This window comes from Lactuca sativa, chromosome 5 (genome assembly GCF_002870075.4).
Source record: "Lactuca sativa cultivar Salinas chromosome 5, Lsat_Salinas_v11, whole genome shotgun sequence".
Classification (NCBI taxonomy): Eukaryota; Viridiplantae; Streptophyta; class Magnoliopsida; order Asterales; family Asteraceae; genus Lactuca; species Lactuca sativa.
Genome location: NC_056627.2, coordinates 96,033,867 through 96,060,880, shown reverse-complemented (window position 1 = coordinate 96,060,880; position 27,014 = coordinate 96,033,867). Strand labels below are relative to the sequence as shown.

At 39.5% G+C, this 27,014-nt stretch overlaps 1 long non-coding RNA gene across 1 annotated transcript; it reads left to right on the top strand.

The window, feature by feature from the left end:
- Nucleotides 1-2,139: 2,139 nt before the first annotated feature.
- On the top strand, nucleotides 2,140-3,327 carry LOC111890895 (uncharacterized). Its single transcript, XR_002850039.2, has 2 exons — nucleotides 2,140-2,612; nucleotides 2,730-3,327. It is a non-coding gene; the product is annotated as an uncharacterized LOC111890895 (long non-coding RNA).
- Nucleotides 3,328-27,014: the final 23,687 nt, after the last annotated feature.

The window sequence follows — 27,014 nt, the reverse complement described above, 5'->3', positions numbered from 1 at the left end:
GCTCTACACTTTAATCAACTCATATTTACCATAAAGTTTCCCATAAGAGCCCACTACTATTTTACCAAAATACCCTTTGGCTCTAAAACCAAATCTGAATGCCAGAATTGTCTACATTACATCACCTACACCCAAATGGCTAACGATTCGGAACATGGCGTTATGCCCTGGACATACTCTTTTAAGCCAGAGTTTGACAATTACTCCATGAAAAAAGTCCAAGCAGAGTACATGAGATAAAGGGAGAGAAAGATACGTGAAAGAAAGAAAGGTACTCACATGAACAAGGAGGAAGGAACGAGGATTTGGCTGATATCTTTCTTTCACTCATAATACATGAAGTGAGTCAAGGTTGTAATCCCCATGTCTATTTCTTTACTTAAAAGTCCAAATATATGGGTGTGAAAGTTATATGGACGCGAAAGCTACTAGGATGTGAAAGTTACCCGGACACGAAAGCTACTTGGGTGAAAAAGTTACTCAGATGCGAAAGTTACTTGGATGCAAAAGTTACTTGGACGAGAAGGTTATATGGATGAGAACGTTAAATGCCAAATCATATTTAGTAGCGAATGTATGCGGAAGCCAGGAGTCATATTCCCATGAAGATGCGAATGGATGCAAAAGTCGGAAGTTAAAATCACATCCAGTTGCAAACGGAAGTGAAAACCAAATTCGCATCTAGCTGCGAATGGATGCGAAAATCGAACCTTAGGAGCCATAACTAGCTTTCATCCCCAATCGCAACTAACCCTTAACCTCACTAACTTGCTTTCGCATTCAAGCACGACTAAGGTCATGGAATGTCACACTTGTGACATTAAAAATGTCACAAAAATGACTTTCAATTCTTGTGTCCAATTTCCGACATCTAATAGTTTTTCCGAAGGTGGCAGATAATAGATTTAATTCAAGAGTTCCAAAAACCCGAACATATTAATTTTTCGAGTTGTAGGACTCCGAGAAATCGAGTTTAAAGTTTCACTTACAAACCCTTAATATGTATTTTTAGTTTTTCAGACGCATTAACCATGGTTAGAGTTTGTGTTTGTGATTCGTTTGAGATTTCTCACAACGGGAAGTATGATACCATGTCATATATTGTTGTAATTATAATGACACTATATATTTGCCAAAACATGCATTAAAACTCAATATATCAAGTTACAAAGAGGTTCGCGGTGAACCGATTGTTTATAGATTTAGCCCTAAATTCCACGATGTCACATTTTTCTTTATAATAAAATATAAGGAGTGTAATCTAAAATATTTGCCTTTAGCAAAAAAAAGGACAAATTCTTTCAAACATTGAATTTATGGAATTTAAAAGGTTTAAATCATTTTAATTTTAACTAAACATAATCTTTACTAAACTATAAATTTGCCCCTCTCATTTTACGGGGGCACAAACGAAGGGGGTGTTTGGCTTAGCTTTTGAATGGCCAAAAGTCCTTTTAGAAAATGATCATAAGTAAAAGATGTTTGACAAAAGACTTTTAAAAACTACTTTTGAATTTTGCAAAGAAGGAAAATCAACTTTTTGGAAAAGTTAGAAAAACCTGACTTTTTGTAACTTTTCCAAAAAGATCTTTTGGCCTCTAAAAAGCAAAGCCAAACACCCGAAGTATTGGTAATTACAGTCACACAAAAGAAAATGACTATTATTTTTTTTGTTTTGTTGTTTTGTATGCACTATTTTGGAGGGCCAAACTTGCTTACACTGGAAAATATAATATAGTGACCAAACTTGCAAGTTTTCTATAAATTATGGGGTCACTTTTTGTAAACATATTCACTGACAGATACACAATGACGTTGACTATATAAACTATAAGGACAATTTTATCATTTATTTTTATTTTCTATATATCAATAGAACCTAACAATATACAAAAATCTTAGACATATATTATAAAAAACTAACTTCGTAAAGATCTTTTCTATAAATGAAAAATATTCCAAGGACTAAATATACAACCTTTGTTGTGCAGAAATTAAATCTATAAAAATATAAAACTATTATAACAAAACTAAAAGAGGTCACAAACATTTTGTATTTAATATACAATATGATATATAGTATAATTTTATATTTTAATTTATTTTACTATTTATTATTTATTATTTTAATTCTTGAAATATTTTTTTCCAAATCCATTAAATGTCTATGGACTCATCGTGCGCAGCCCACCGAGCTAATTAAGTGGCTGTGGCCCAAAGAACAATGGCTCCTCCTATTGATTCCTTGCAAGTTGACAAGTTGCCAACTTGTTGCTGTGTTGCCAGTTGCCACATGCTACCACGAGTTAGGGTTTCCAAATACGACGCCATCATACACATTCATACCCTCCAACCCTTAAAATTCGCATCGCTAGTAAGCCCCAAATCGTACTCCGCCGCGAGTATTATACTTTTTTCTGCACCACCGCCACTGCGTCTAACCATCCTTTTTACACGATGATCTGAACTATTTTAACTTCTTCAGCAAGAAATCGTTGTACTTTGAAGGCAAAAAAGGTCGAACCTGATTTCAGAATGTGAATCAGACCAGATCTGTATCGAACATCATTAGGATATGAAGCATCTGAATCTTGAATATGCTGCTGAATCAGGTAATTGCTCTTATCAATCATGTTATTTTTGTTTGTTTGTTAATTATGTTTATCTACAATACTTCTCTGATTCTCGTGTTCTTACTGGTTTATGGTTTTTGTTAATTTGCAAAACAGGTGCATGTTAAGTTGAGAATTCTGAAGTAACTTGAGAATCTGCAAAATCTGATTACCTTGAGATTTAGCTTAATTTAGATGTCTTATGTCATTCCAAGAACTATTGCTTTAATTCTTAATCATTACTTTCATTGACCATTGACTTTGTTGAGAATTGGGGGATTTTTAACCAAAGTTTCCATAAAGATTTAAGAGCCATAGAACTTGGAATGACATCAAACAGTTGATCTGAGCTAAATTTTATGGTAACCAATTTTTGCAAATTCTTCTCAAAAGTTATGGGTAACCAATTGTATACAACACAAGTTACATGTTGGTAGATAGTGGAAGCTATAAAAACCAAGTTTGGTAAATCATTGGTCAAGGTAAGTCCGATATCTTTTAAGTTGCTATATTTTATCTGTTTATTCTTGTACTAAGTTTATATGTTGTATAAAAGGTTCTACTTATTATATGTAACAAAAAGTGTAGTATTTGATTAATCGTATATCAAAGTATCAAACCACGAAAGTAATATTGTGATAAAAAAACCCTTGTACATTATGGTTGTTTAATTTCCCTTTTCTTATGTGAAAATGGTGTATATGATTTTTGAAAATATCATGTATGTAAAATAATAAAAGTCTTATTAGTAGTCACATATTGAAAAAAAATTATCTTTTGTAATCAATCTAAGTAATATTTTGAATTAGTTGTTAATTAACAAATAAAACAAGGATACATTTTTTGTTGAAAATTGTTAATCGTTTAATCTTTTTTTTTTCTCTCTTTTAGGATAGGTACACGTCTTAGGTTTGTTCAGTAGTGAAATAAATTGACAATTAAGTGATACTTTTAAGAGAAAAAGAAAAACCTTTTTGGCTTTTACCAGGATTAAAAAAAAAATTAAAGGTTTTCTAAAAATAACCATCAATTTTGTAGGTTTAACTGTGAAATATGGCGTATGCCATGGGCCCAATATCTCTGAAGTTACCGAACCATGATTTGAAAGAGAAGAATATTCTGAAAGCTTTTTTTGAAGAAAAAAAATGCGAAAAGAAAATTCATTTTTTTTTGTCATAGAAATATTCAAAGATTATCTTCTCAGCAAAAAATTGTAATTCTGATTACAAAATTAATAGATAATTTCACTGTGAAAATCAAGTGCTTGAAGTGGCAAACCAAAAAATTTTAACCATGCAATTCTTACAAAACGTTAACTCACATTGGTCACCTGGCTTGACCCATTTGATCCATTTTTTTTCCAAGTGTTCTGGTTATGTTGGAATCCTTTTGCGTCGGGGGAGTTATAGTACGTATAAACCACCAGGATAAGATAACTCTACATCTTAAAATCCTTCCGAGAGTGGGGAAAGATGAGGGTGCCTAGAGGTTCAATGATGAGGAAAAATTTCAACTTGTATTGGGTTCCAAAATATAGTCACTTTTTTATAAATTTGGTCTCCATTAAATATATATTTTTTATTTGGTCCATATTTACCAGAAAAAACTAAAATCTCTTTCAGTTTTTTAGTTTCTTTTATTATTTTATTATTATTAAAAAAATTAAAAGTCATAACACCCCACACCCCATCTGTCATTGTGTTTACTGCTTTTCTTTGGAGTAGATTTGTATATGTGTTTGGATTAAATTGCATTTTTGATCTTTACAATTGCTCATAATAAACATATACACATTAAAAATTGACACACATAAACATACATAATTTTTAAAAACTATTTCCTTATGTGTTTCAACCCTAGGTATGAAATACTTAAAGGCCAAATGTCCTCCCCAGATTGTCACCCAATTCAACTAAAATAGTGACATACACCTTAAAGAATACGATGTCATTGATTTTACCATTGCCCCTATGATTTGGCAATCATTAGAACCTAGTCGAGGAAACAAAAGCCTAGTTTAAGTGCTTCAGTGATGACAAATGTCTCAAAAGTTTGCAGGCGACGAAGAACCTCATGAACATTTTTTTGGGATTTTGTGCATAAATGCTCCAAGCAAAGTTATCAAGATCTGGATCCTACGTAGGATTGTTTTTGAATTTTCAAGATACGGATAAGAATCGGAAGATCCTACAAAAAAACATAATTTTAACTTGTAATTATAAAACATGAAAAATATCTCAAACGATCAATTTTTCGTTCAAAATCTATAAAACTTCAAAACATTGATCACAACTCTAAACGCAAAATGATAAATGTTTACAGGTAAAAGGTAAAAGGCATAAAATGGTAATTTTTTTTTTCATTTGCAAAATAAATAGATAAATTCAAGGGAAGGTAGGATCGGATTCCGATCCTATAATCTTACCTGCGATCCTATCCCAAATGTGTTCCCATTTATTTTTCATGCCTAGGATCGTAGAATCGTACGATCCTTCAATCAATCGCGATTTTAACAACGTTGGCTCCAAGTACTATTTTTAATTCGAGTGTCGGTGCATAAATGTGTAGCCATGGATGATGCTTAATGATTCAATTCACTAATGTAAGGGTTCTTTTGAGATTTCATTGATAGAAAATAGTACTTGTAGCTGTATGTATGTGTGCTATGTGTGAGAGAGATGTATTTTCTATTTTATAACAAGAGTAAATTACACGAATGGTCCCTATGGTTTAGGATAATTTGCGCGTTTGGTCCCTAACTTATTTTTTTAACTCGGAAGATACCTACTGTTTGTTTTTGTTATTGGTCCATGTCTTACCTAAACAAACTATTTTGCCCTTGATTTTTCAATTTATTTAAATAAGCACACCCCAAACCCACCCTCCCTCATCTTGCCTTACTTACCTCATCATTTTTCCCTATTTAAATAATAGTCTTTTTAGGTAAGACATGGACCAAACGTGTAACAAAAACAAACAGTAAGGACCAAGCGCGTAATAAAAACAAATTGTAGGGACCAAGTGCGTAACAAAAACAAATAGTAGGGATCTTTCGAGTTAAAAAAGTAAGTTAGGGACTAAGCGTGCAAATTACCCCAATCCATAGGGACCATTCGTGTAATTTACTCTTATAACAATTAAATTATTAATTAAAAGTTAAAAAAATATAAAAAAAATAAAATGTGTAAAATATTTTTTTAGGGTTTTTAAGGACCAAAACCACTAAAAATCTATGTATTTGATAACATAGTCTTTTAGAAAAAGATAAAGATAGAATCCCACTATGCTTATCCATTAGGCCATACGGAATGAAATTTTTTTTACGCGTATGATAACATGGAAGCCCACTCACTACCAACTTACCAGTGGAACACCATCACTGCCTTGTGACTTTGTAACCATCTGTGAGTGAGGCTACTCTTCTTCACAATCTCTCTCATTCATACCTCTCTTTATCTCTCTCTTCTTCTCCCTACTTATTAACAACTTACTAGTAGAACACCATTTCCTAAGGCTGATGAGAACCTAGTGGGATTGATATTTGCAGATGTGGCCGTCTTTTTGTACGTAAGAGAACACCATCCATTCCATATAACCTAAGTGGTCGTTTGATTTGGCTTCTAACTGGGTTGGACCGGGTCCTTAAGCTTCAATTAGCTTGTTTGTTTTTCCTTTTAAAACCTTGGACTCGGTCCATACTTGGGACTCAGTCCATAAAAATCATATGATTCGGTATGTTTTATAAAGATGAAAGTTTGGGAACGAGATCAATAATCTCCATCTTTCCGTTTCTCCTTCTCATTCCTGTGACACTCCTTCCCAAACACGATTTCTTCTGGTTGCTCCTCCACCTCCATTCATCCCTGTATAGATTTCATCCTCAATCGCACACCCAATAACGACATTGCCTGTATTGATTTCATCCTCAAATGGTATATGATTCTTCCTTAATTGACCCTCAATCGACTCACCTCTAAAATTGAAAGATTTTTTGACTGGTTGAAAGATAGAAACAGTAGATTACATTCGGTTTTTCCTCAATTGACCCTTAATTGGAAAATTGGGACATTGATTCCATTGGTACCCTGAATCGACTCACCTCTAGAAAATTGGAAAATTAGGACGTTGATTCCTTTGCTCTGATTTTGATTTTTGTTTATCTTACACTTGATTTCGATTTTCTTTGTTGATGTGCTCCGATTTCGATTTTTGTTAATGTTGCACCTGATTTCGATTTTCCTTCTATCACCTGATTTTGATTTTCCTTCTATCACCTGATTTTGATTTCAAAGAACATCAAGAAAATGTTCTGCAAGGATGTGGACTGCCAAACACCTCCTAGTTTCGAGGTCAAAAGCTTCTTGGTTTTTTTTTTTCCATTTTTTTTCATGTTTATAACCATATAATAGATGTGTATAAAAAAGTATATCCATTGTTTGGTATTAATAGATTTTGCTGGTGGTTGGCTATTGCTTCACATCTATAAGAGCAATAAATAAAAATATGTAGTTTTCTCTAAGTGTTGATGTAAATGAATTATTGTAAAAGATATTGTCTGAGGGTAATATAGTTATTTTGTATTACAAGTCAGATGCAAAATCAAACATCAAATTTTGGTCAGAATTTTACTCGGTCAGAACTTCTAACTCAATTAGCTTCTAACCCAGTTAGTAAACATCGAACGGCCCCTAAGAGCCGTCTTCCATTATTTACACACTACCCGTCTTTCGTCCATATATTATTATACATTTGAGGAAATAGTCTTTAATTCCTATATTATAAAATTTCTACATAAATAGTATCTACTTAATTTAAAAATTATAGAAATAGTTTATTTGTCTCGTAAAGTTAGAGAAATAGTCCCTATAAATTATGTAATTTATAGATATGGTCGGTGTAATATTGAATTTACAAAAATGTATTTTTTATTTCACAAAATTACATAAATTGTCCATATGTTTCAAAAGGTTATAAATTTGGTGTGTAAGTAATTGGACAATTACAAAAATGTACCACGTGTTTCTAAATTTGTTAGAAATGGTCTTGATATAAAAGGGAATTTATAGAAATAGTCCCTACCTAGAGTACCTTATAGCAAACTAAGAAACAAATTCTAAAAATTATCTCTAACTAATAGCAAACTAACATAAATATCCATGTGTATCACAAAATTATAGACATAGTCCTTGCCTAATAGCAAATTTACCAAGCATAGTCCCCATGCTTAGAGATGGAACATAGCGGTGATCCTAATCCCCATCCCCATCCCTAAATCCTCATCATCGTCTCCATCTCCATCTCCATCCACATCTCCATCCCCAACATGGAATATAAATGAATCCTTATCCACACCCCCAATGCGGTTAGGGGATTCCCAGCAGGCAATAAAAATATTCATAGATTGTATAAAAACTATAAACAAATTCTCAACCAAATTTAAATACATATATAAAAAAATAAGTAGAAAAAAGTATGAGAGTGTGATATTTGAGGTAACGATAGTGTAACACCTATTCCAGGTATTATTTGATTTAGTTAATTTCAGGGTTTTTGGTGCATGGACTCGGCGAGTTGGGAGTACAACTCGTCGAGTAGAGGCATTTAACCATGGACGTGGACTGGGACCAACTTGGTGAGTCGGAAGGCCCGACTCGGCGAGTTGGAGCTGTAGAGAAGAAACCTTAATTTCGGGGTTTGCCCCATACATAAAGGTCATTAACTGCCCTTGTAACCTCCCCTAGCACCTTATCTCCCTACAGAAAGCAATTTGTGGCCGTGAACACTCTTGAGTGAGAGTAAGAGCGTTTATGAGTGATTTTGGTGGGTTGTGAAGGATTTTTTTGAGCTTGAAGAAGATGGAGCAAGGAGAGAAGTAGTAGATCCGAAATCTACAATGTATTGGCCACTATCTTGAGGTATAATGCGACAACCCAGAACTTCTATCTTGTACAATTGGTCAATTCTATCAATGTTAAACTTGATTCTGCCACCTTTTAACACCGTTTGAGGGTTTGTTAAAGTATTCTAAGCCTAGTACAATCAAAGTTTGGGTCCTAGGTTAAGTGATTCCAAGTCTTAGCACAACATTCGGGCAATACACCCTCTTGGGAGGAGTGTACGACCGTACACATGGGTGTGCGGCCGCACACCCACCCCACAACCGTACACCCGGGGTGGTGGGTCACCCACCCCTATAAATATGAGGAGACCCCCTCTCTTTCATTCTTTTCTTCATTTGGCTGCCCACTAATACTTTCTCTCTCTAGCATCTTCATCCAAGAACCCTCCAAAGGCTTCAAAAACGTAAGTGATTCATCCCCCAGCTCGTTATGCTTGAAAGATCCTTTGATTCTTCATGTTTTTAGCCTTGTTCTTCATCCTTTGAAGGTGTACTGCCACACACCTTCATAAGGTCGGCCATACACACCTTAAAGGCTCTCCAAAGTGAGAGTTTGGCCCCTATCTTCTAGTTGGACTTGGTATTAGCCAAGGTTCTAAAAGGTGTGAGGCGTGGCGTGGCGGCAAGTCCAAGCCTCAAGCTTAACGAGTTATGGCGAGCCATGGCGTTTTTCAAGGCGTGATGTAAGGCGGCGATTTTGTATTGATTTATAATTATATTACCGCATAAATATAAATTTATATCAAATATACCTAGTTTTTAGAAGTGTTATATCAACAACTAATAACAGAAAGTTAATAAAAAACACAATACTTGTATGTCCGATTAGAAAAGGTATAAAAAATAGCAAAAAAAACGTGTCTCAAACGAAAAAACATGCGCCATAACACATCATAACGCGCCATGACACGCCATATCACGCCTTGTCACGCTCCACGCCTAACATCAACGTTATGAAGCTTTTCGTAACGGCGACGCTGCGCCTCACGCCATGGCGCGCCTTGGCGCCCGCCATGACGCGCCTTTTAGAACACTGGTATTAGCCTTAATGCACCTCAAAATCGTCATCTTGAGCATGAATCTGGAGAGTGTACGGCCGTTGTAACGACCTGAAAATCCTTCCATTATCGATGTTAGCTTTATGTTACTCGAAAATTAATTGTTGTAAAGATATTTCGATTCTAAGGGTATAGAATGAAATAAACTAAACAAAAAGGGTGTCGATAAATACCTAAATTAATTAATCGACATATTTAACGAGTATATAATTTAATTAATTGTGTTTTTTTGAAATAAGGTGTATATATATAATTCATTAAAACGTATGAATGACATAGAGGGGTTAAAATGTCATTGAATGAAACTTGATTTATTAAAGAAATTGTTAAAAGGTTAAAAGAATTATTTTGAAATAAATCGAAGGACTGAAAGTGTAACATTTCTATTTTGAATTCAATTTAACCGATAGTTACGTATGTGTTTATTTTCTTCCGTTTCCTTCGAGTATAGTAATTACTTATAACCTTCAAGGGAATTGGATCGATTATTCTCCAATCCGTTTCCTCAGCATGTGGAATAACATGCAACCCAAAAATCAAGCTTGCTTACTGTTCTTGCTTGGCGTCAACTGGGAAGGAACGAAAGAAAAAAAAAAAACAAAAGAAACGCGAATACAGGAAGGAGAAAGGAGATGGTTGTGGTGGCTTAAAGTGGTTTCAACAATGGAAACCGACAGAGAAAAACAACGGGAAACCAACTCCGATGAGATCTTGATTCGGTATTTCAGTGTACAACGAATGGGAAGAAATATTTACACAAGCATGGTGTGAGGTGGGTAGGCATAGGTAGGTTACATATTACATGTATTGGCCACTGTGAAGGACAGTGAGAGACACGTTGCTTCCCGTGAATATAAGGTAAAATCCTTCTACGTGTATTAGTTACAATTCATGGGATTAATCACATGCATGGATATATACATATATATGATGAATGGATGGTGTGTGATTGGTGGAGTAAACAAGTAGTTTAACAAGATTTGTTAATTGTTTTTATGGACGGTGGATTATCTCATTTAAAACACAAATCGTACAAAAGTTGTTATGTAGATTCAAGAGTTTGATCAAGTGAACAGTGAGGTTTGATGTTTAACAAAAGATAACCAATATTCAAAGTTTCTAGCAAACTACGAATTACTATTCAGGGAGCAAACCATGAGATCTTAATGCACTCATTCAAGGCCAAATTGGTGAAAATTTATGTATTCTTAATCCATTGGCTAAAGCCTTTACGTGTTTGTGTATTTTGGCAAATACTATAATTCTGCACAGCAACTTTGCCCTATCTTGCAAGGGCTGTAGCTGCTAATCTGAGAAGAATTGGCCGATACCCCTCTCTGGATAAAATGTAGGAAATCGAGTCTAGTTTTCAAAAAGTCCGGATTCAGCCCAATCGGAGTTAGAGATTCTGTTTTATGGCCAAAACACTGAACAGTGGTCAAGCTGTGAAACTTAAAAAAAAATATATGTAACCCATTAAGAAATTAAAGGTGTTAACCAAACTTGGACCCTATTTTGATGATTGTTTGATATGTGTGATTATTAGGTGAAAACTTGACAACTTCAAGAAGGGTCAAGGCTTGAAATAAAAAGGAGAACTCGCTTCAAACATAAGGTGAGTCGACAATTTTCGTTGACTTTAGTACATAACCAAAAACCACATCTCATAGGTGGATTGTTGATGCAAATTAGGATTCATGCTAGATTTTTGTGATAATTATTGAAAATATGTTGTTTGCATCTTATGTGTGGTTATTCCTTGGCATCAGTTGCTATGGTGATATTCATGTTATGTGAACGTTGTAAATTGCATGCGGATACGGTGTTTCATGAATTTGTAGTTATATGCTAATGTATGGTGACCTCTTAATGAACTTCATTACATGATAATTACTCGTTTAAGTTGTAAGAGTAATACGATTATTATGGTGTATGCATGCTTTTGCGGGGTATAACGGTGACATGGGTAGAACCTTGCAAGCCTAATGGGTTGAAAGAGCTTAAGCCATAACGGTGATTAGTTACACGAACTTTTCTAGATGGTCGTGTGACACGTGGTTCGTGTGCACCTCAGTGTACGGGAACTGGAGTGGTGTTGGCTTTATGGTGTGGCCGGATCAAACATCACGTGGGAATCGGGAGGCGTATCGTTGGAATTGGCACCGTTTGTACCGATCCTAAACGACACCGTAAAGTACTTGTACTTTGCAAGTCGGAGTAGCGAAAGTGGAAGTCTTGGGGTTGGTGTATTCGGGTGGAAGTCATGAGCCACTTAGAGCACTAAACTGGCTGCGCACACGAGTAGTGAACGGGGTTAAGTTGTTGGGTAGACCCTCCCTAAGGAACCCCAAAGTAGTTAATCGGTTGAATTAGAAATTACATATAATAAACGGTGAATTAAATTATATGTAATAATCGGTTGAGTTAAGTTGAAAACTATATGATTGAAATAAATTATGATATCATGTTATTTGTTTTTCTTGACTATGTTATTATCACGATTTGCATGGATGACCCTTACGGGAATTGTGTGTTCTCTTTTTGGTTGTGTACAACTTTTCGGCTCACGTGGCAGTTGCTAACCCTTGTTTCTTTGTTGGATGCCTTTTGATTGTTACAGGTATCTTAGGAGCATGGCTTGGTGAGGTTGGGTTCCTTTTGGGTAGTTAGTTTTAATGAAGATGCCACTTGAGCACGTTTGGTTTTTATTTTCCTTTGAACCTTTTTTTTTGCCATAATTAAACGGTTAAATGTTGGTTTATGAAAATGGTAACGTGTGGCTTTTGGAATGGTTGAAAATAATAATAAATAAAAAAACTAAGTCTTCCGCTAACGTATTCTGTTAAATAAATGTTTTTAAAAGAAAGAAATGGAGTAAAAATCACGACGTTACAAGTTGGTATCAGAGCCATGCTGTGAGTGAACTGAATACAGATGCCAGTGTTCAGACTCACAGTGTAGATTGGCTCGGTTAGGTGCTCTAGGATTCTTAAGGGGGGAAGGGTGTGTGTTGAGAGTTATATGTTATTTGCTATATGCCTTTAGGACATTTTTTTTCCGATATCGAAGCATCCTCTCTTTTTTCTCGCGAATTTTATAACCGTTAATATCTCTCGACGTTAGGGGAAATGCTTGTGACCAACAAGATTAGTTATCCATGAATGTTTATAGTTCAAATAGTGCTTCGCGTATCGAGGAAATGGAAGATCATCTTGCAACTATTATTGGACTGCAGGTATTCGACAAAGCCCTGCAAATTGTTTGTTTATAGTTGGTCAATGGCAGACTAGGAAGAGAAGTTTTATCGTAGTATACAAACTCCCTCAGGTTTTGGAATCCATGAAGCAAAATACTTGCATCGATCTTTAACCTAAACCTATAACACATATAACTTTGTGGTAATTCCAGAAGCAAATATATATATGTGTGAACGTTAGTATTGGGCCCGTACTATCATAAGCACATGATACATATTTGGGACTGGAGGAACCACAAGGTAACTCAAGGACCTAGTGATCGGTACTCGGATTTGGAATGGATGTATGTTTGGTAGACTTTTTTGTGTCATTGTTCTCTTTTGTGCTCGTTTTGACGTACCTTAGAGTCTGTTAACTTTGACGTTAGATAGTAACCCGGTTGTATGAAATGTAGCCTGAGTGTAGTAAGATGTTTGACGTATGTGAAATCTTTGCAGATGACTATGTTTTCCTTGTGATTGTCTTCCTTTTGGAATCTAGTTGTTTGATGTTGTTTTCAGTATGGTTTGGTTTTCCACCAACTAGACTGAAATTCTCTGAGTTAAAGAGCATATGCATATTTTGCTTGTCGAGAGAGGGTATGTCTTACGAGAAAAACTCTATGGTGTATTCTTTCTCTTAAAATTCCTAAGATGATGGCACTTAAGTTCCTAGTGAGGTGATGTGAGGTCTTCTTGACAAGTACGATTGAGAGATCAAGGAAAATGATAAGTCTCTTTGATACGGAGCTTGCTAAACAATGTAGCGATGATTTTCCCTGATGAGGTTTCGAGTGTATAAACACCATGTAAGGTAGAGATCTCGTTTGACTATACTTTTTGTATGGCTCCAAGGCCAAAGCAACTCTTAAATTGGTTCATTCAGTAATGAAGTAAATGGTGACGTAGCTTCATGACTTGTTTGAGTGTGAATTATTCGATCAAGTTCCTCATTTTATGGAGTGCTAGTCCAACTCGTTAAACAAAAGACGATACATGCGTTTGGGTGTCAATTGTCTAAGATTGGACGCGATCAAGATGAAGGCAAATAAGAATCTACGTCCTACTTTGGTTAGGGAGTGAGAAGGTGCAGTGAGGGGAAGTGATTGTGTATGTTGCTTAACGGACAAACGATGATACTGAAAGACTCTTCTTGGTTGAGAATTATTCATTTTGGCAATCACAGCAAGTTAAGAGTCGCGTAACTTGATGATGGATAAGTAGTGAGACGTTAAGTTAACGCAAGAGATGAAAGGGATGACAGATGACATGGTTAGAGAGAGACCAAATAGCAGGGGATAAAATGATCCAAGCTGATTAAGTTCTAATGGGAGGACAAGTATAGGTCAGAAGTGACCAAGGTGGTTGAATACAAGAATGTTTGTTACCCTAAGTTGTTCGTATCGATATCTGATTCCGAAGACGGAATCATTTTAAGGAGGGGAGAATTGTAACGACCTGAAAATCCTTACATTATCGATGTTAGCTTTATGTTACTCGAAAATTAATTGTTGTAAAGATATTTCGATTCTAAGGGTATAGAATGAAATAAACTAAACAAAAAGGGTGTCGATAAATACCTAAATTAATTAATCGACATATTTAACGAGTATATAATTTAATTAATTGTGTTTTTTTGAAATAAGGTGTATATATATAATTCATTAAAACGTATGAATGACATAGAGGGGTTAAAATGTCATTGAATGAAACTTGATTTATTAAAGAAATTGTTAAAAGGTTAAAAGAATTATTTTGAAATAAATCGAAGGACTGAAAGTGTAACATTTCTATTTTGAATTCAATTTAACCGATAGTTACGTATGTGTTTATTTTCTTCCGTTTCCTTCGAGTATAGTAATTACTTATAACCTTCAAGGGAATTGGATCGATTATTCTCCAATCCGTTTCCTCAGCATGTGGAATAACATGCAACCCAAAAATCAAGCTTGCTTACTGTTCTTGCTTGGCGTCAACTGGGAAGGAACGAAAGAAAAAAAAAAACAAAAGAAACACGAATACAGGAAGGAGAAAGGAGATGGTTGTGGTGGCTTAAAGTGGTTTCAACAATGGAAACCGACAGAGAAAAACAACGGGAAACCAACTCCGATGAGATCTTGATTCGGTATTTCAGTGTACAACGAATGGGAAGAAATATTTACACAAGCATGGTGTGAGGTGGGTAGGCATAGGTAGGTTACATATTACATGTATTGGCCACTGTGAAGGACAGTGAGAGACACGTTGCTTCCCGTGAATATAAGGTAAAATCCTTCTACGTGTATTAGTTACAATTCATGGGATTAATCACATGCATGGATATATACATATATATGATGAATGGATGGTGTGTGATTGGTGGAGTAAACAAGTAGTTTAACAAGATTTGTTAATTGTTTTTATGGACGGTGGATTATCTCATTTAAAACACAAATCGTACAAAAGTTGTTATGTAGATTCAAGAGTTTGATCAAGTGAACAGTGAGGTTTGATGTTTAACAAAAGATAACCAATATTCAAAGTTTCTAGCAAACTACGAATTACTATTCAGGGAGCAAACCATGAGATCTTAATGCACTCATTCATGGCCAAATTGGTGAAAATTTATGTATTCTTAATCCATTGGCTAAAGCCTTTACGTGTTTGTGTATTTTGGCAAATACTATAATTCTGCACAGCAACTTTGGCCTATCTTGCAAGGGCTGTAGCTGCTAATCTGAGAAGAATTGGCCGATGCCCCTCTCTGGATAAAATGTAGGAAATCGAGTCTAGTTTTCAAAAAGTCCGGATTCAGCCCAATCGGAGTTAGAGATTCTGTTTTATGGCCAAAACACTGAGCAGTGGTCAAGCTGTGAAACTTAAAAAAAATATATATATGTAACCCATTAAGAAATTAAAGGTGTTAACGAAACTTGGACCCTATTTTGATGATTGTTTGATATGTGTGATTATTAGGTGAGAACTTGACAACTTCAAGAAGGGTCAAGGCTTGAAATAAAAAGGAGAACTCGCTTCAAACATAAGGTGAGTCGACAATTTTCGTTGACTTTAGTACATAACCAAAAACCACATCTCATAGGTGGATTGTTGATGCAAATTAGGATTCATGCTAGATTTTTGTGATAATTATTGAAAATATGTTGTTTGCATCTTATGTGTGGTTATTCCTTGGCATCAGTTGCTATGGTGATATTCATGTTATGTGAACGTTGTAAATTGCATGCGGATACGGTGTTTCATGAATTTGTAGTTATATGCTAATGTATGGTGACCTCTTAATGAACTTCATTACATGATAATTACTCGTTTAAGTTGTAAGAGTAATACGATTATTATGGTGTATGCATGCTTTTGCGGGGTATAACGGTGACATGGGTAGAACCTTGCAAGCCTAATGGGTTGAAAGAGCTTAAGCCATAACGGTGATTAGTTACACGAACTTTTCTAGATGGTCGTGTGACACGTGGTTCGTGTGCACCTCAGTGTACGGGAACTGGAGTGGTGTTGGCTTTATGGTGTGGCCGGATCAAACATCACGTGGGAATCGGGAGGCGTATCGTTGGAATTGGCACCGTTTGTACCGATCCTAAACGACACCGTAAAGTACTTGTACTTTGCAAGTCGGAGTAGCGAAAGTGGAAGTCTTGGGGTTGGTGTATTCGGGTGGAAGTCATGAGCCACTTAGAGCACTAAACTGGCTGAGCACACGAGTAGTGAACGGGGTTAAGTTGTTGGGTAGACCCTCCCTAAGGAACCCCAAAGTAGTTAATCGGTTGAATTAGAAATTACATATAATAAACGGTGAATTAAATTATATGTAATAATCGGTTGAGTTAAGTTGAAAACTATATGATTGAAATAAATTATGATATCATGTTATTTGTTTTTCTTGACTATGTTATTATCACGATTTGCATGGATGACCCTTACGGGAATTGTGTGTTCTCTTTTTGGTTGTGTACAACTTTTCGGCTCACGTGGCAGTTGCTAACCCTTGTTTCTTTGTTGGATGCCTTTTGATTGTTACAGGTATCTTAGGAGCATGGCTTGGTGAGGTTGGGTTCCTTTTGGGTAGTTAGTTTTAATGAAGATGCCACTTGAGCACGTTTGGTTTTTATTTTCCTTTGAACCTTTTTTTTTGCCATAATTAAACGGTTAAATGTTGGTTTATGAAAATGGTAACGTGTGGCTTTTGGAATGGTTGAAAATAATAATAAATAAAAAAACTAAGTCTTCCGCTAACGTATTCTGTTAAATAAATGTTTTTAAAAGAAAGAAATGGAGTAAAAATCACGACGTTACAAGTTGGTATCAGAGCCATGCTGTGAGTGAACTGAATACAGATGCCAGTGTTCAGACTCACAGTGTAGATTGGCTCGGTTAGGTGCTCTAGGATTCTTAAGGGGGGGAAGGGTGTGTGTTGAGAGTTATATGTTATTTGCTATATGCCTTTAGGACATTTTTTTTCCGATATCGAAGCATCCTCTCTTTTTTCTCGCGAATCTTATAACCGTTAATATCTCTCGACGTTAGGGGAAATGCTTGTGACCAACAAGATTAGTTATCCATGAATGTTTATAGTTCAAATAGTGCTTCGCGTATCGAGGAAATGGAAGATCATCTTGCAGCAATTATTGGACTGCAGGTATTCGACAAAGCCCTGCAAATTGTTTGTTTATAGTTGGTCAATGGCAGACTAGGAAGAGAAGTTTTATCGTAGTATACAAACTCCCTCAGGTTTTGGAATCCATGAAGCAAAATACTTGCATCGATCTTTAACCTAAACCTATAACACATATAACTTTGTGGTAATTCTAGAAGCAAATATATATATGTGTGAACGTTAGTATTGGGCCCGTACTATCATAAGCACATGATACATATTTGGGACTGGAGGAACCACAAGGTAACTCAAGGACCTAGTGATCGGTACTCGAATTTGGAATGGATGTATGTTTGGTAGACTTTTTTGTGTCATTGTTCTCTTTTGTGCTCGTTTTGACGTACCTTAGAGTCTGTTAACTTTGATGTTAGATAGTAACCCGGTTGTACGAAATGTAGCCTGAGTGTAGTAAGATGTTTGACGTATGTGAAATCTTTGCAGATGACTATGTTTTCCTTGTGAATTTCTTCCTTTTGGAATCTAGTTGTTCGATGTTGTTTTCAGTATGGTTTGGTTTTCCACCAACTAGACTGAAATTCTCTGAGTTAAAGAGCATATGCATATTTTGCTTGTCGAGAGAGGGTATGTCTTACGAGAAAAACTCTATGGTGTATTCTTTCTCTTAAAATTCCTAAGATGATGGCACTTAAGTTCCTAGTGAGGTGATGTGAGGTCTTCTTGACAAGTACGATTGAGAGATCAAGGAAAATGATAAGTCTCTTTGATACGGAGCTTGCTAAACAATGTAGCGATGATTTTCCCTGATGAGGTTTCGAGTGTATAAACACCATGTAAGGTAGAGATCTCGTTTGACTATACTTTTTGTATGGCTCCAAGGCCAAAGCAACTCTTAAATTGGTTCATTCAGTAATGAAGTAAATGGTGACGTAGCTTCATGACTTGTTTGAGTGTGAATTATTCGATCAAGTTCCTCATTTTATGGAGTGCTAGTCCAACTCGTTAAACAAAAGACGATACATGCGTTTGGGTGTCAATTGTCTAAGATTGGACGCGATCAAGATGAAGGCAAATAAGAATCTACGTCCTACTTTGGTTAGGGAGTGAGAAGGTGCAATGAGGGGAAGTGATTGTGTATGTTCCTCAACGGACAAACGATGATACTGAAAGACTCTTCTTGGTTGAGAATTATTCATTTTGGCAATCACAGAAGTTAAGAGTCGCGTGACTTGATGATGGATAAGTAGTGAGACGATAAGTTAACGCAAGAGATGAAAGGGATGACAGATGACATGGTTAGAGAGAGACCAAATAGCAGGGGATAAAATGATCCAAGCTGATTAAGTTCTAATGGGAGGACAAGTATAGGTCAGAAGTGACCAAGGTGGTTGAATACATGAATGTTTGTTACCCTAAGTTGTTCGTATTGGTATCTGATTCCGAAGACGGAATCATTTTAAGGAGGGGAGAATTGTAACGACCTGAAAATCCTTCCATTATCGATGTTAGCTTTATGTTACTCGAAGATTAATTGTTGTAAAGATATTTCGATTCTAAGGGTATAGAATGAAATAAACTAAACAAAAAGGGTGTCGATAAATACCTAAATTAATTAATGGACATATTTAACGAGTATATAATTTAATTAATTGTGTTTTTTTTTTAAATAAGGTGTATATATATAATTCATTAAAACGTATTAATGACATAGAGGGGTTAAAATGTCATTGAATGAAACTTGATTTATTAAAGAAATTGTTAAAAGGTTAAAAGAATTATTTTGAAATAAATCGAAGGACTTAAAGTGTAACATTTCTATTTTGAATTCAATTTTACCGATAGTTACGTATGTGTTTATTTTCTTCCGTTTCCTTCGAGTATAGTAATTACTTATAACCTTCAAGGGAATTGGATCGATTATTCTCCAATCCGTTTCCTCAGCATGTGGAATAACATGCAACCCAAATGTAACAACCCGTCTCCGGTATGATAATTCCTTGGTATTTATTTTGAATTTTTGCACGAGGGACTCGGCGAGTTCATAGCCTGACTCGTCGAGTAGGGTCGGGATTTCGAGCACGTGTTAGCTGGCGACTCGGCGAGTCCATATTCTGGACTCGGCGAGTCTGTCCGTCTGGGAGAAACCCTAAATCCCCGGGTTTCCCACTATTTAAGCCACCTTATAGCCCCAATCTCGCCTCCTTCACCCTCAAAAGCTGTGAGAAAACCCTAATTCGTTCTTGAGTGATTCTAAGTGATTTTGTGTGCAATTGTGAAGGCTTGAAGAAGGAGAAGAAGAAAGGAGCAAGGAGAAGGATTGCAGAGCAGGGATTCAAGGGAAAGCAAGAGCTCTTTGAGGTATTCTTCAGATTTCTTTCCCTTTTATGCTTTAAAACCCTTTCTAGATCTTGTTAGTGCTTTTCTCAAGCCTTATGTTGATATGGAAGCTCTATTATGTTAGATCTGTTCATTTAGGAGTTGTAGAGCCCAAATCTATTGCCTTTATGGAGCTATTTTGCATTTTAACCCTAGATCTACCCCTTTTAAGCATCTTTTAGCCTTTATTCCCTTGTTCATGCGTTTGTACACGTAAAGTTGGAAACTTTACGTGGTAAATCAGCTTATTGGACTCAGATCTATCATTTGTATGTATTGGATTCGAGCAGAATCGAGTGTAGAATAGTTGCATGGCGGTGACTCGGCGAGTCGGAAGAACGACTCGGCGAGTCGAGTCGCGAGTCCCCGATTTCTTCCTTTTTGAGCGGTGTCGAGTGGGACCAGTGAGTAGTGGAGTGGACTCAACAAGTTTGAGGGTAGACTTAGTAATGGGGGGGACTCGGCGAGTCGTTCATACAACTCGGCGAGTCCAAAGCAATCTTCTTAAGCTCAAGAACAACTCGTCGAGTTGTTCATAGGACTCGGCGAGTTGGATGAAGATTGTCTGAATTCTTGGATCGGGAGAGTACTCGTCGAGTCGATGCCATACTCGACGAGTAGCAGCGAGTAGAGTCGAGGAGTGAGAATAAGGACTCGGCGAGTTGGCGGCCCAACTCGGCGAGTCAGGTCAACTGTGGGTTGACCTTGACCGAGAGTTGACCTTGACTGAGAGTTGACTTTGACCAAGGGTAAAAGAGTCATTTTACCCAGTGCAATGTTTAGTATTTGATTGAGTGTGTTTATGGACTTGTAGCCGGGGAGATACCGGAGCAGCAGCAGTTAGCCCTCAGAGCTATTCACTCAGCAGCCAGTTCACGAGGTGAGTTTCCTTTCAGTAGGAACGGGTCTAAGGCCATAATGCCGGCCCGTTTAGCTAGCAGTAGTATCCGGATTTTGATCCGATGCAGTAATTAGCATGTTTGGTGCCTTCGTGGCTCAGACAGGATTATGTGTGTTCATGTTAGTGATATGTTTATGCTATGATCAGTCAGCTTCGGACTTCGGTCCGATGTCAGCTTCGGACTTCGGTTCGATGTAGGGGACAAGGTCCCAGTCAGTCAGCTTCGGACTTCGGTCCGATGGAGGGGGCAAGGCCCCAGTATGTGCTTGATATGTTACTGTATGGTATGTGGTAATTCGGGGGAGCTCACTAAGCTTCGTGCTTACAGTTTCAGTTTTGGGTTTCAGGTACTTCCGCTAGCAGAGGGAGGAGCTCGGGATGATGGCATCGCACACACCACAACTTCAGCTTTTATCCTGGGAGTTGATTTAGTTTTTGATTTTGATATGACATGGATATGATACAGTTTTCCACACAGTGTTTTTATTATGTTTGGGATACATCACGTATGGTTTTTATGACATGACACTCAGATTATGGTTTTTGGTTATATTAAAAAAATGAAATTTTTGGGTCGTATTTTTGGGGCGTTTCAAGTTGGTATCAGAGCCCTGGTTTGAGGGATTCGGATACACCTCCGGGTGCATCTGAACTCAAACTAAGGGAAAGATAAAAAAGATTTTCAAAAAGAAAAATGTTTTCGAATTAGATTCTGAAAAGCATATAGAAAGAAAAGATTTTTTTAAAACCAGATAAGGGTGTGGTGCATGCGATCAGCCGAGCTCAAGTAAGTACTTCCAAATTACCAATACAAGTTTTATTATTATGATTAATTGTTCCATCTTCAGTAGAACAACATGCTAGTATAGGACTAAGGATCTAGGAGGATGCCTTATGTGCCTGCATTATGTGTTACAGTTTTATGAGAATTGCATGCTAGTATTAAGTAAACAGCAGTAGGATAGCATGTTTAGGTTATGCCTGGTAGCGCGAGCTTAGCATTGTATGCTAGAGTAGCTTCTCGTTATGAGAATAGTTTTGCCTGAGTATGTTTCCCTTATCCGAATGTTGCTTGCTTTGTGCTTTGTGGGACTCTGAGTGGTGGGAGTTAGCCATTAGGTGAATACGCCACATCACATGTGATCAGGGTTGAATAATCTCAGAGTGCTGGATTTGGCCCTATTGCGCAGCTCTTGTTTGAGTCCAACCGTTATAGGGACGAGTCTTTTACTTGAAGGATTATCTGAGCCTCGTCACATGTGATGGTGTTCAGGTGGTGGCTAATTAGCATTATAAGGAGGCCTTCAGCAGCTGAGGACTAGTTGTGTTGAGTCTGAGGTTTCCCTAGGGCAAGCCTAGGATGAGAATAGCAGAGATCAGCAGTAGTAGAAGTGACTTGGTGGAGTCAAGGCGGTTCTTGAGGAAAGTACGGATAGATGTGGAAGGTAGTATGGGCCCGTACTACTGAAAACAGAGGATCCGTACTCGAATCAAGGAAGGCCGAGACAAGGCCAGGAAGCTAGTAGTAGTATCAATGATCCCTTGAGATATTTCAGTTTTCTGATATTGCTATGATGTGTTTTAGTATGGTGGTTTTGCGTCCGAGGACAGCAGCCGGCAGTGGAGGTGCCGGGGAGGGATCAGGATCAGGCTCGGGGAACGAGCACATGGATGAGCAGACCAGAGAGTTTCTTTCTTCAGAGATTACTCGTATCATTTTAGAGCAGACTCCTATGATCTTCGGTTCGATCAAGGAGGGGATTCTAGAGCTGATGGATGAGAGATTAGGCACCTTCCGTGCCGAGGTGGCGGCCATGATGGGGTCGCGCACCCTTACTTTCAGGGAGTTCAGGGCATGTGGAGCTCCGGACTATCATGGGGCGCGAGACCCCATAGCGAGTACCAGATGGTTGGCGGATGTGGCAAACGCTTTCCGCACTAGCAGATGTCCCGAGGGGGACAAGGTCAGACTGGCGTCCTGTCTTCTGAAGGACAAGGCACGGGATTGGTGGGAGGAGGTCGGACATGCCATTGGGGATGATGCAGCATTGGACGCCATGACCTGGGCTGATTTCTCTACCAGGTTCAGGGCAGAGTTTGCACCGGTCATTGAGGTGCAGCAGTTGGCTAGGGAGTTTCAGGACCTCACCCAGACTACAGAGACAGTGGCGGAGATCACCGCCAAGTTCAGGGAGAGGGCTCTTCTCGTTCCTCAGTACGTGGCTGATGAGGAAATGAAGAAGGCCCGTTATCATGAGATGTTGCGGAGCGATATCCGCCAGTTTGTGAGCCGATCCAGCTGTAAAACGCTGGAAGATATGATTGCTAGGGCTCGGGAGAGGGAGATTGATCTCGAGATGGAGAAGAAGAGGAAACCGGAGGCGGTTTCGGGTTCAGGCGGTTCGGGCAAAAAGCCCAGGGTTTCAGATCACAGGTCCAGGGGACAGCCGAGCCACGGTTGATGTGGTAGGTGTGGGAAGATGCACGAGGGGGCGTGCAAGGCAGGGAGTTCCGGATGCTTCAAGTGCGGTCGGATTGGACATTTGAGTAGGGATTGTACGGCTCCTGCTACTGCCGTTGCAGCATCAGATCTGATTTGCTTTCAGTGCAATCAGAGGGGACATAAAAAGTCCCAGTGTCCGAGCTTAGCCGCAGCAGGGAAGGTGGCTGCACCTGCCCCTGCTACCTTGAGGATTACAGATGGCCGGCAGGGCCGAGCCGAGATGCCAGTGGCGAAGAGCAGGGCGTTTCAGATGACAGCGGAGGAGGCACGAGCGACTCCTGATGTGGTGACGGGATCGTTCTCTGTGAACGACATTTCTGCCATGGTATTATTCGATTCGGGGGCTACCCGATCATTCGTATCGCTTGCGCTTAGCAAGAGATTTAGTAGAACTCCAGGGGAGCTGGATTGTCCATTAGAGGTTGAGATAGCAGCTGATAGGACCGTGAGGGTCGGCAGAGTGCATAGAGGGTGTTCCCTTCAGTTGTTTGATGAACAGTTTTCAGTGGACCTGGTACCTATTCCCCTGCGAGGGAGTAAGGTTATTGTGGGCATGGATTGGCTAAGCCCCAATGGGGCGGTGATTGATTGTGTGCTTCAGCTAGTGAGGGTTTGCACTCCCAGTGGGGGAGAGTTAGTGATTCAGGGCGAGAGGCCATAACGTGGACCGACCTTTTGTTCCGCCGCAAGGGCGAGGCGCTATGTTCAGCAGGGTTGCGCCGGTTTTGTAGCTTACGTCTTGGATGCCCGGGAGAAGGGCAAGACGACAGTTGATGATGTTCCTATTGTTCGAGACTACCCGGATGTGTTTCCCGAGGATTTGCCGGGGATACCTCCTGAGAGACAGGTTGAGTTCAGGATCGACCTCATTCCTGGTGCGGCTCCGATAGCCAAGGCACCGTATCGATTAGCTCCCCCTGAGATGCAGGAGTTGTCTACACAGCTGCAGGAGCTATTAGACAAGGGTTTCATTCGGCCGAGCAGTTCGCCTTGGGGAGCGCCGATCCTGTTTGTGAGGAAGAAGGATGGGTCGCTTCGTATGTGTATTGATTATCGGGAGTTGAATAAGGTAACGGTGAAGAACCGTTACCCACTTCCGAGGATAGATGATTTGTTTGATCAGCTTCAGGGAGCGTCTTGGTTCTCCAAGATCGATCTACGCTCCGATTATCATCAGATGCGGGTTAGAGATGAGGATGTTCAGAAGACTGCTTTCAGGACTAGGTATGGTCATTATGAGTTTGTGGTGATGCCATTTGGGCTCACCAATGCTCCAGCCGCGTTCATGGATCTCATGAACCGCGTGTGCAGGCCGATGTTGGATCGGTCAGTGATAGTATTCATAGATGATATCTTGGTATATTCCAAGACGCAGGAGCAGCACGGGGAGCACCTGCGGGAGGTGCTGGAGGCTTTGAGGAGGGAGAGAGTTTTCGCCAAGTTTTCCAAATGTGAGTTCTGGTTGCGTGAGGTGCAGTTCCTGGGTCACCTCGTCAACCAGAAGGGTATTTTGGTAGATCCGGCCAAGATAGAGGCCGTGATGCAGTGGGAGGTCCCGAAGTCTCCATCTGAGATTTGGAGCTTCCTAGGGTTGGCAGGGTATTATCGGAGATTTATTCAGGACTTCTCCAAGATAGCAGTGCCACTCACCCGACTGACCAAGAAGTCGGTGGTATTTCGTTGGGGGCCTGAGCAGCAGGCAGCGTTCGAGACCCTCAGACAGAGATTGTGCGAGGCTCCGATCCTTACCTTGCCAGAGGGAGTAGAGGACTTCGTAGTCTACTGTGATGCCTCGATCACAGGTATGGGAGCAATATTGATGCAGCGAGGCCATGTGATAGGTTATGCCTCGAGACAGTTGAAGCCTCACGAGGCTAATTATCCTACCCATGATTTGGAGCTGGGGGCAGTTGTGTTTGCCCTCAAGATTTGGAGGCATTACCTTTATGGGGTCCGTTGTACTATTTACACGGATCACAAGAGTTTGAGGTACCTTATGGATCAGCCGAGTCTGAACATGAGGCATAGGAGGTGGTTGGATGTGCTAAAGGATTATGATTGTGAGATCCTTTACCACCCAGGGAAGGCCAACGTGGTGGCCGACGCCCTAAGCCGCAAAGTGTCGGCGGCCCCTATCAGAGATCTGTGTTTGAGAATGACAGTGATCACTCCGTTGTTGGAGCGGATCAAGGAGGCTCAGGTGGAGGGCCTCAAGGAGGAGAGACAGAAGTGTGAGAGGATCGTGGGCCGAGTAGCCTCGTTTGATTATGATAGTCGGGGATTGCTGACGCTTCACGGGAGGGTATGGGTACCGTACTGGGGTGGAGTACGGCAAGTGTTGATGGATGAGGCTCATAAGTTTCGGTTTTCTATTCACCCAGGGGAGACGAAGATGTATCGAGATCTTCGACCTGATTATTGGTGGCCCTGCATGAAGCGGGACGTCGCCTGGTACGTTGAGAGATGCCTGACCTGCCGGAAGGTCAAGGCGGAGCACCAGAGACCTCACGGCAAGATGCAGTCGTTAGACATTCCCGTGTGGAAATGGGAGGACATCACCATGGATTTTGTCACCAAGCTCCCCAGGACCGCACGAGGAGTGGATTCGATATGGGTAGTAGTGGATCGGTTGACGAAGAGTGCCCATTTTATCCCGATCCAGGAGAGTATATCTGCGGAGAAGTTAGCCGATATCTATGTACGAGAGATTGTGGCACGTCATGGAGTGCCGGTATCAGTGGTGTCAGACCGAGATGTCCGTTTCACATCCAGATTCTGGAAGCGATTTCACGACGAGATGGGTACTCGTCTTCATTTCAGCACCGCTTTCCACCCTCAGACGGACGGGCAGAGCGAGAGGACGATTCAGACTCTCGAGGACATGCTTAGGGCATGTGTTTTAGATTTTGGTGGCAGTTGGGATACGTATCTTCCGCTAGCGGAATTTTCGTATAACAACAGTTATCATGCGAGCATTGATCGACCTCCCTTTGAGATGCTTTATGGGAGGAAGTGTAGGACCCCGATTTGTTGGGGCGAGGTCGGTTAGCGAGTCATTGGGAGCACAGAAGTGGTGCTCAAGACGACCGAGTTGATCCAGCAAGTTCGTAGTAGACTGCAGACTGCGCAGAGTCGGCAGAAGAGTTACGCCGACAGGAGGCGTTCGGACTTGGAGTTCCAGGTGGGAGATATGGTCCTTCTGAAGGTCTCACCTTGGAAGGGTGTCATCAGATTCCGGAAGAGGGGCAAGTTGGGCCCCAGATTTATTGGTCCTTTCAGGGTTTTGGCCCGGGTGGGTCGGGTTGCTTATCGGTTAGATCTTCCTGAGGAGCTTAGTCAGATCCACAACACTTTCCATGTGTCTCAGTTGAGGAAGTGTTTGGTGGATGAGTCAGCAGTCGTTCCCCTAGAGGATATTCAGGTTGATAGCAGCCTGAATTATATTGAGAGGCTGGTCGCGATTCTGGACCGGAAGACCAAGAGCTTGAGGAACAAGGTAATTCAGTTAGCGAAGGTGCAGTGGCAGCACCGTAAGGGATTGGAATGGACGTGGGAGGCTGAGGAGGAGATGAGGGAGCACTACCCAAAGATATTTGCAGATTCAGCCGTAGCAGACTTCGAGGACGAAGTCTGAGATAAGTGGGGGAGAATTGTAACGACCCGTCTCCGGTATGATAATTCCTTGGTATTTATTTTGAATTTTTGCAAGAGGGACTCGGCGAGTTCATAGCCTGACTCGCCGAGTAGGGTCGGGATTTCGAGCACGTGTTAGCTGGCGACTCGGCGAGTCTGTCCGTCTGGGAGAAACC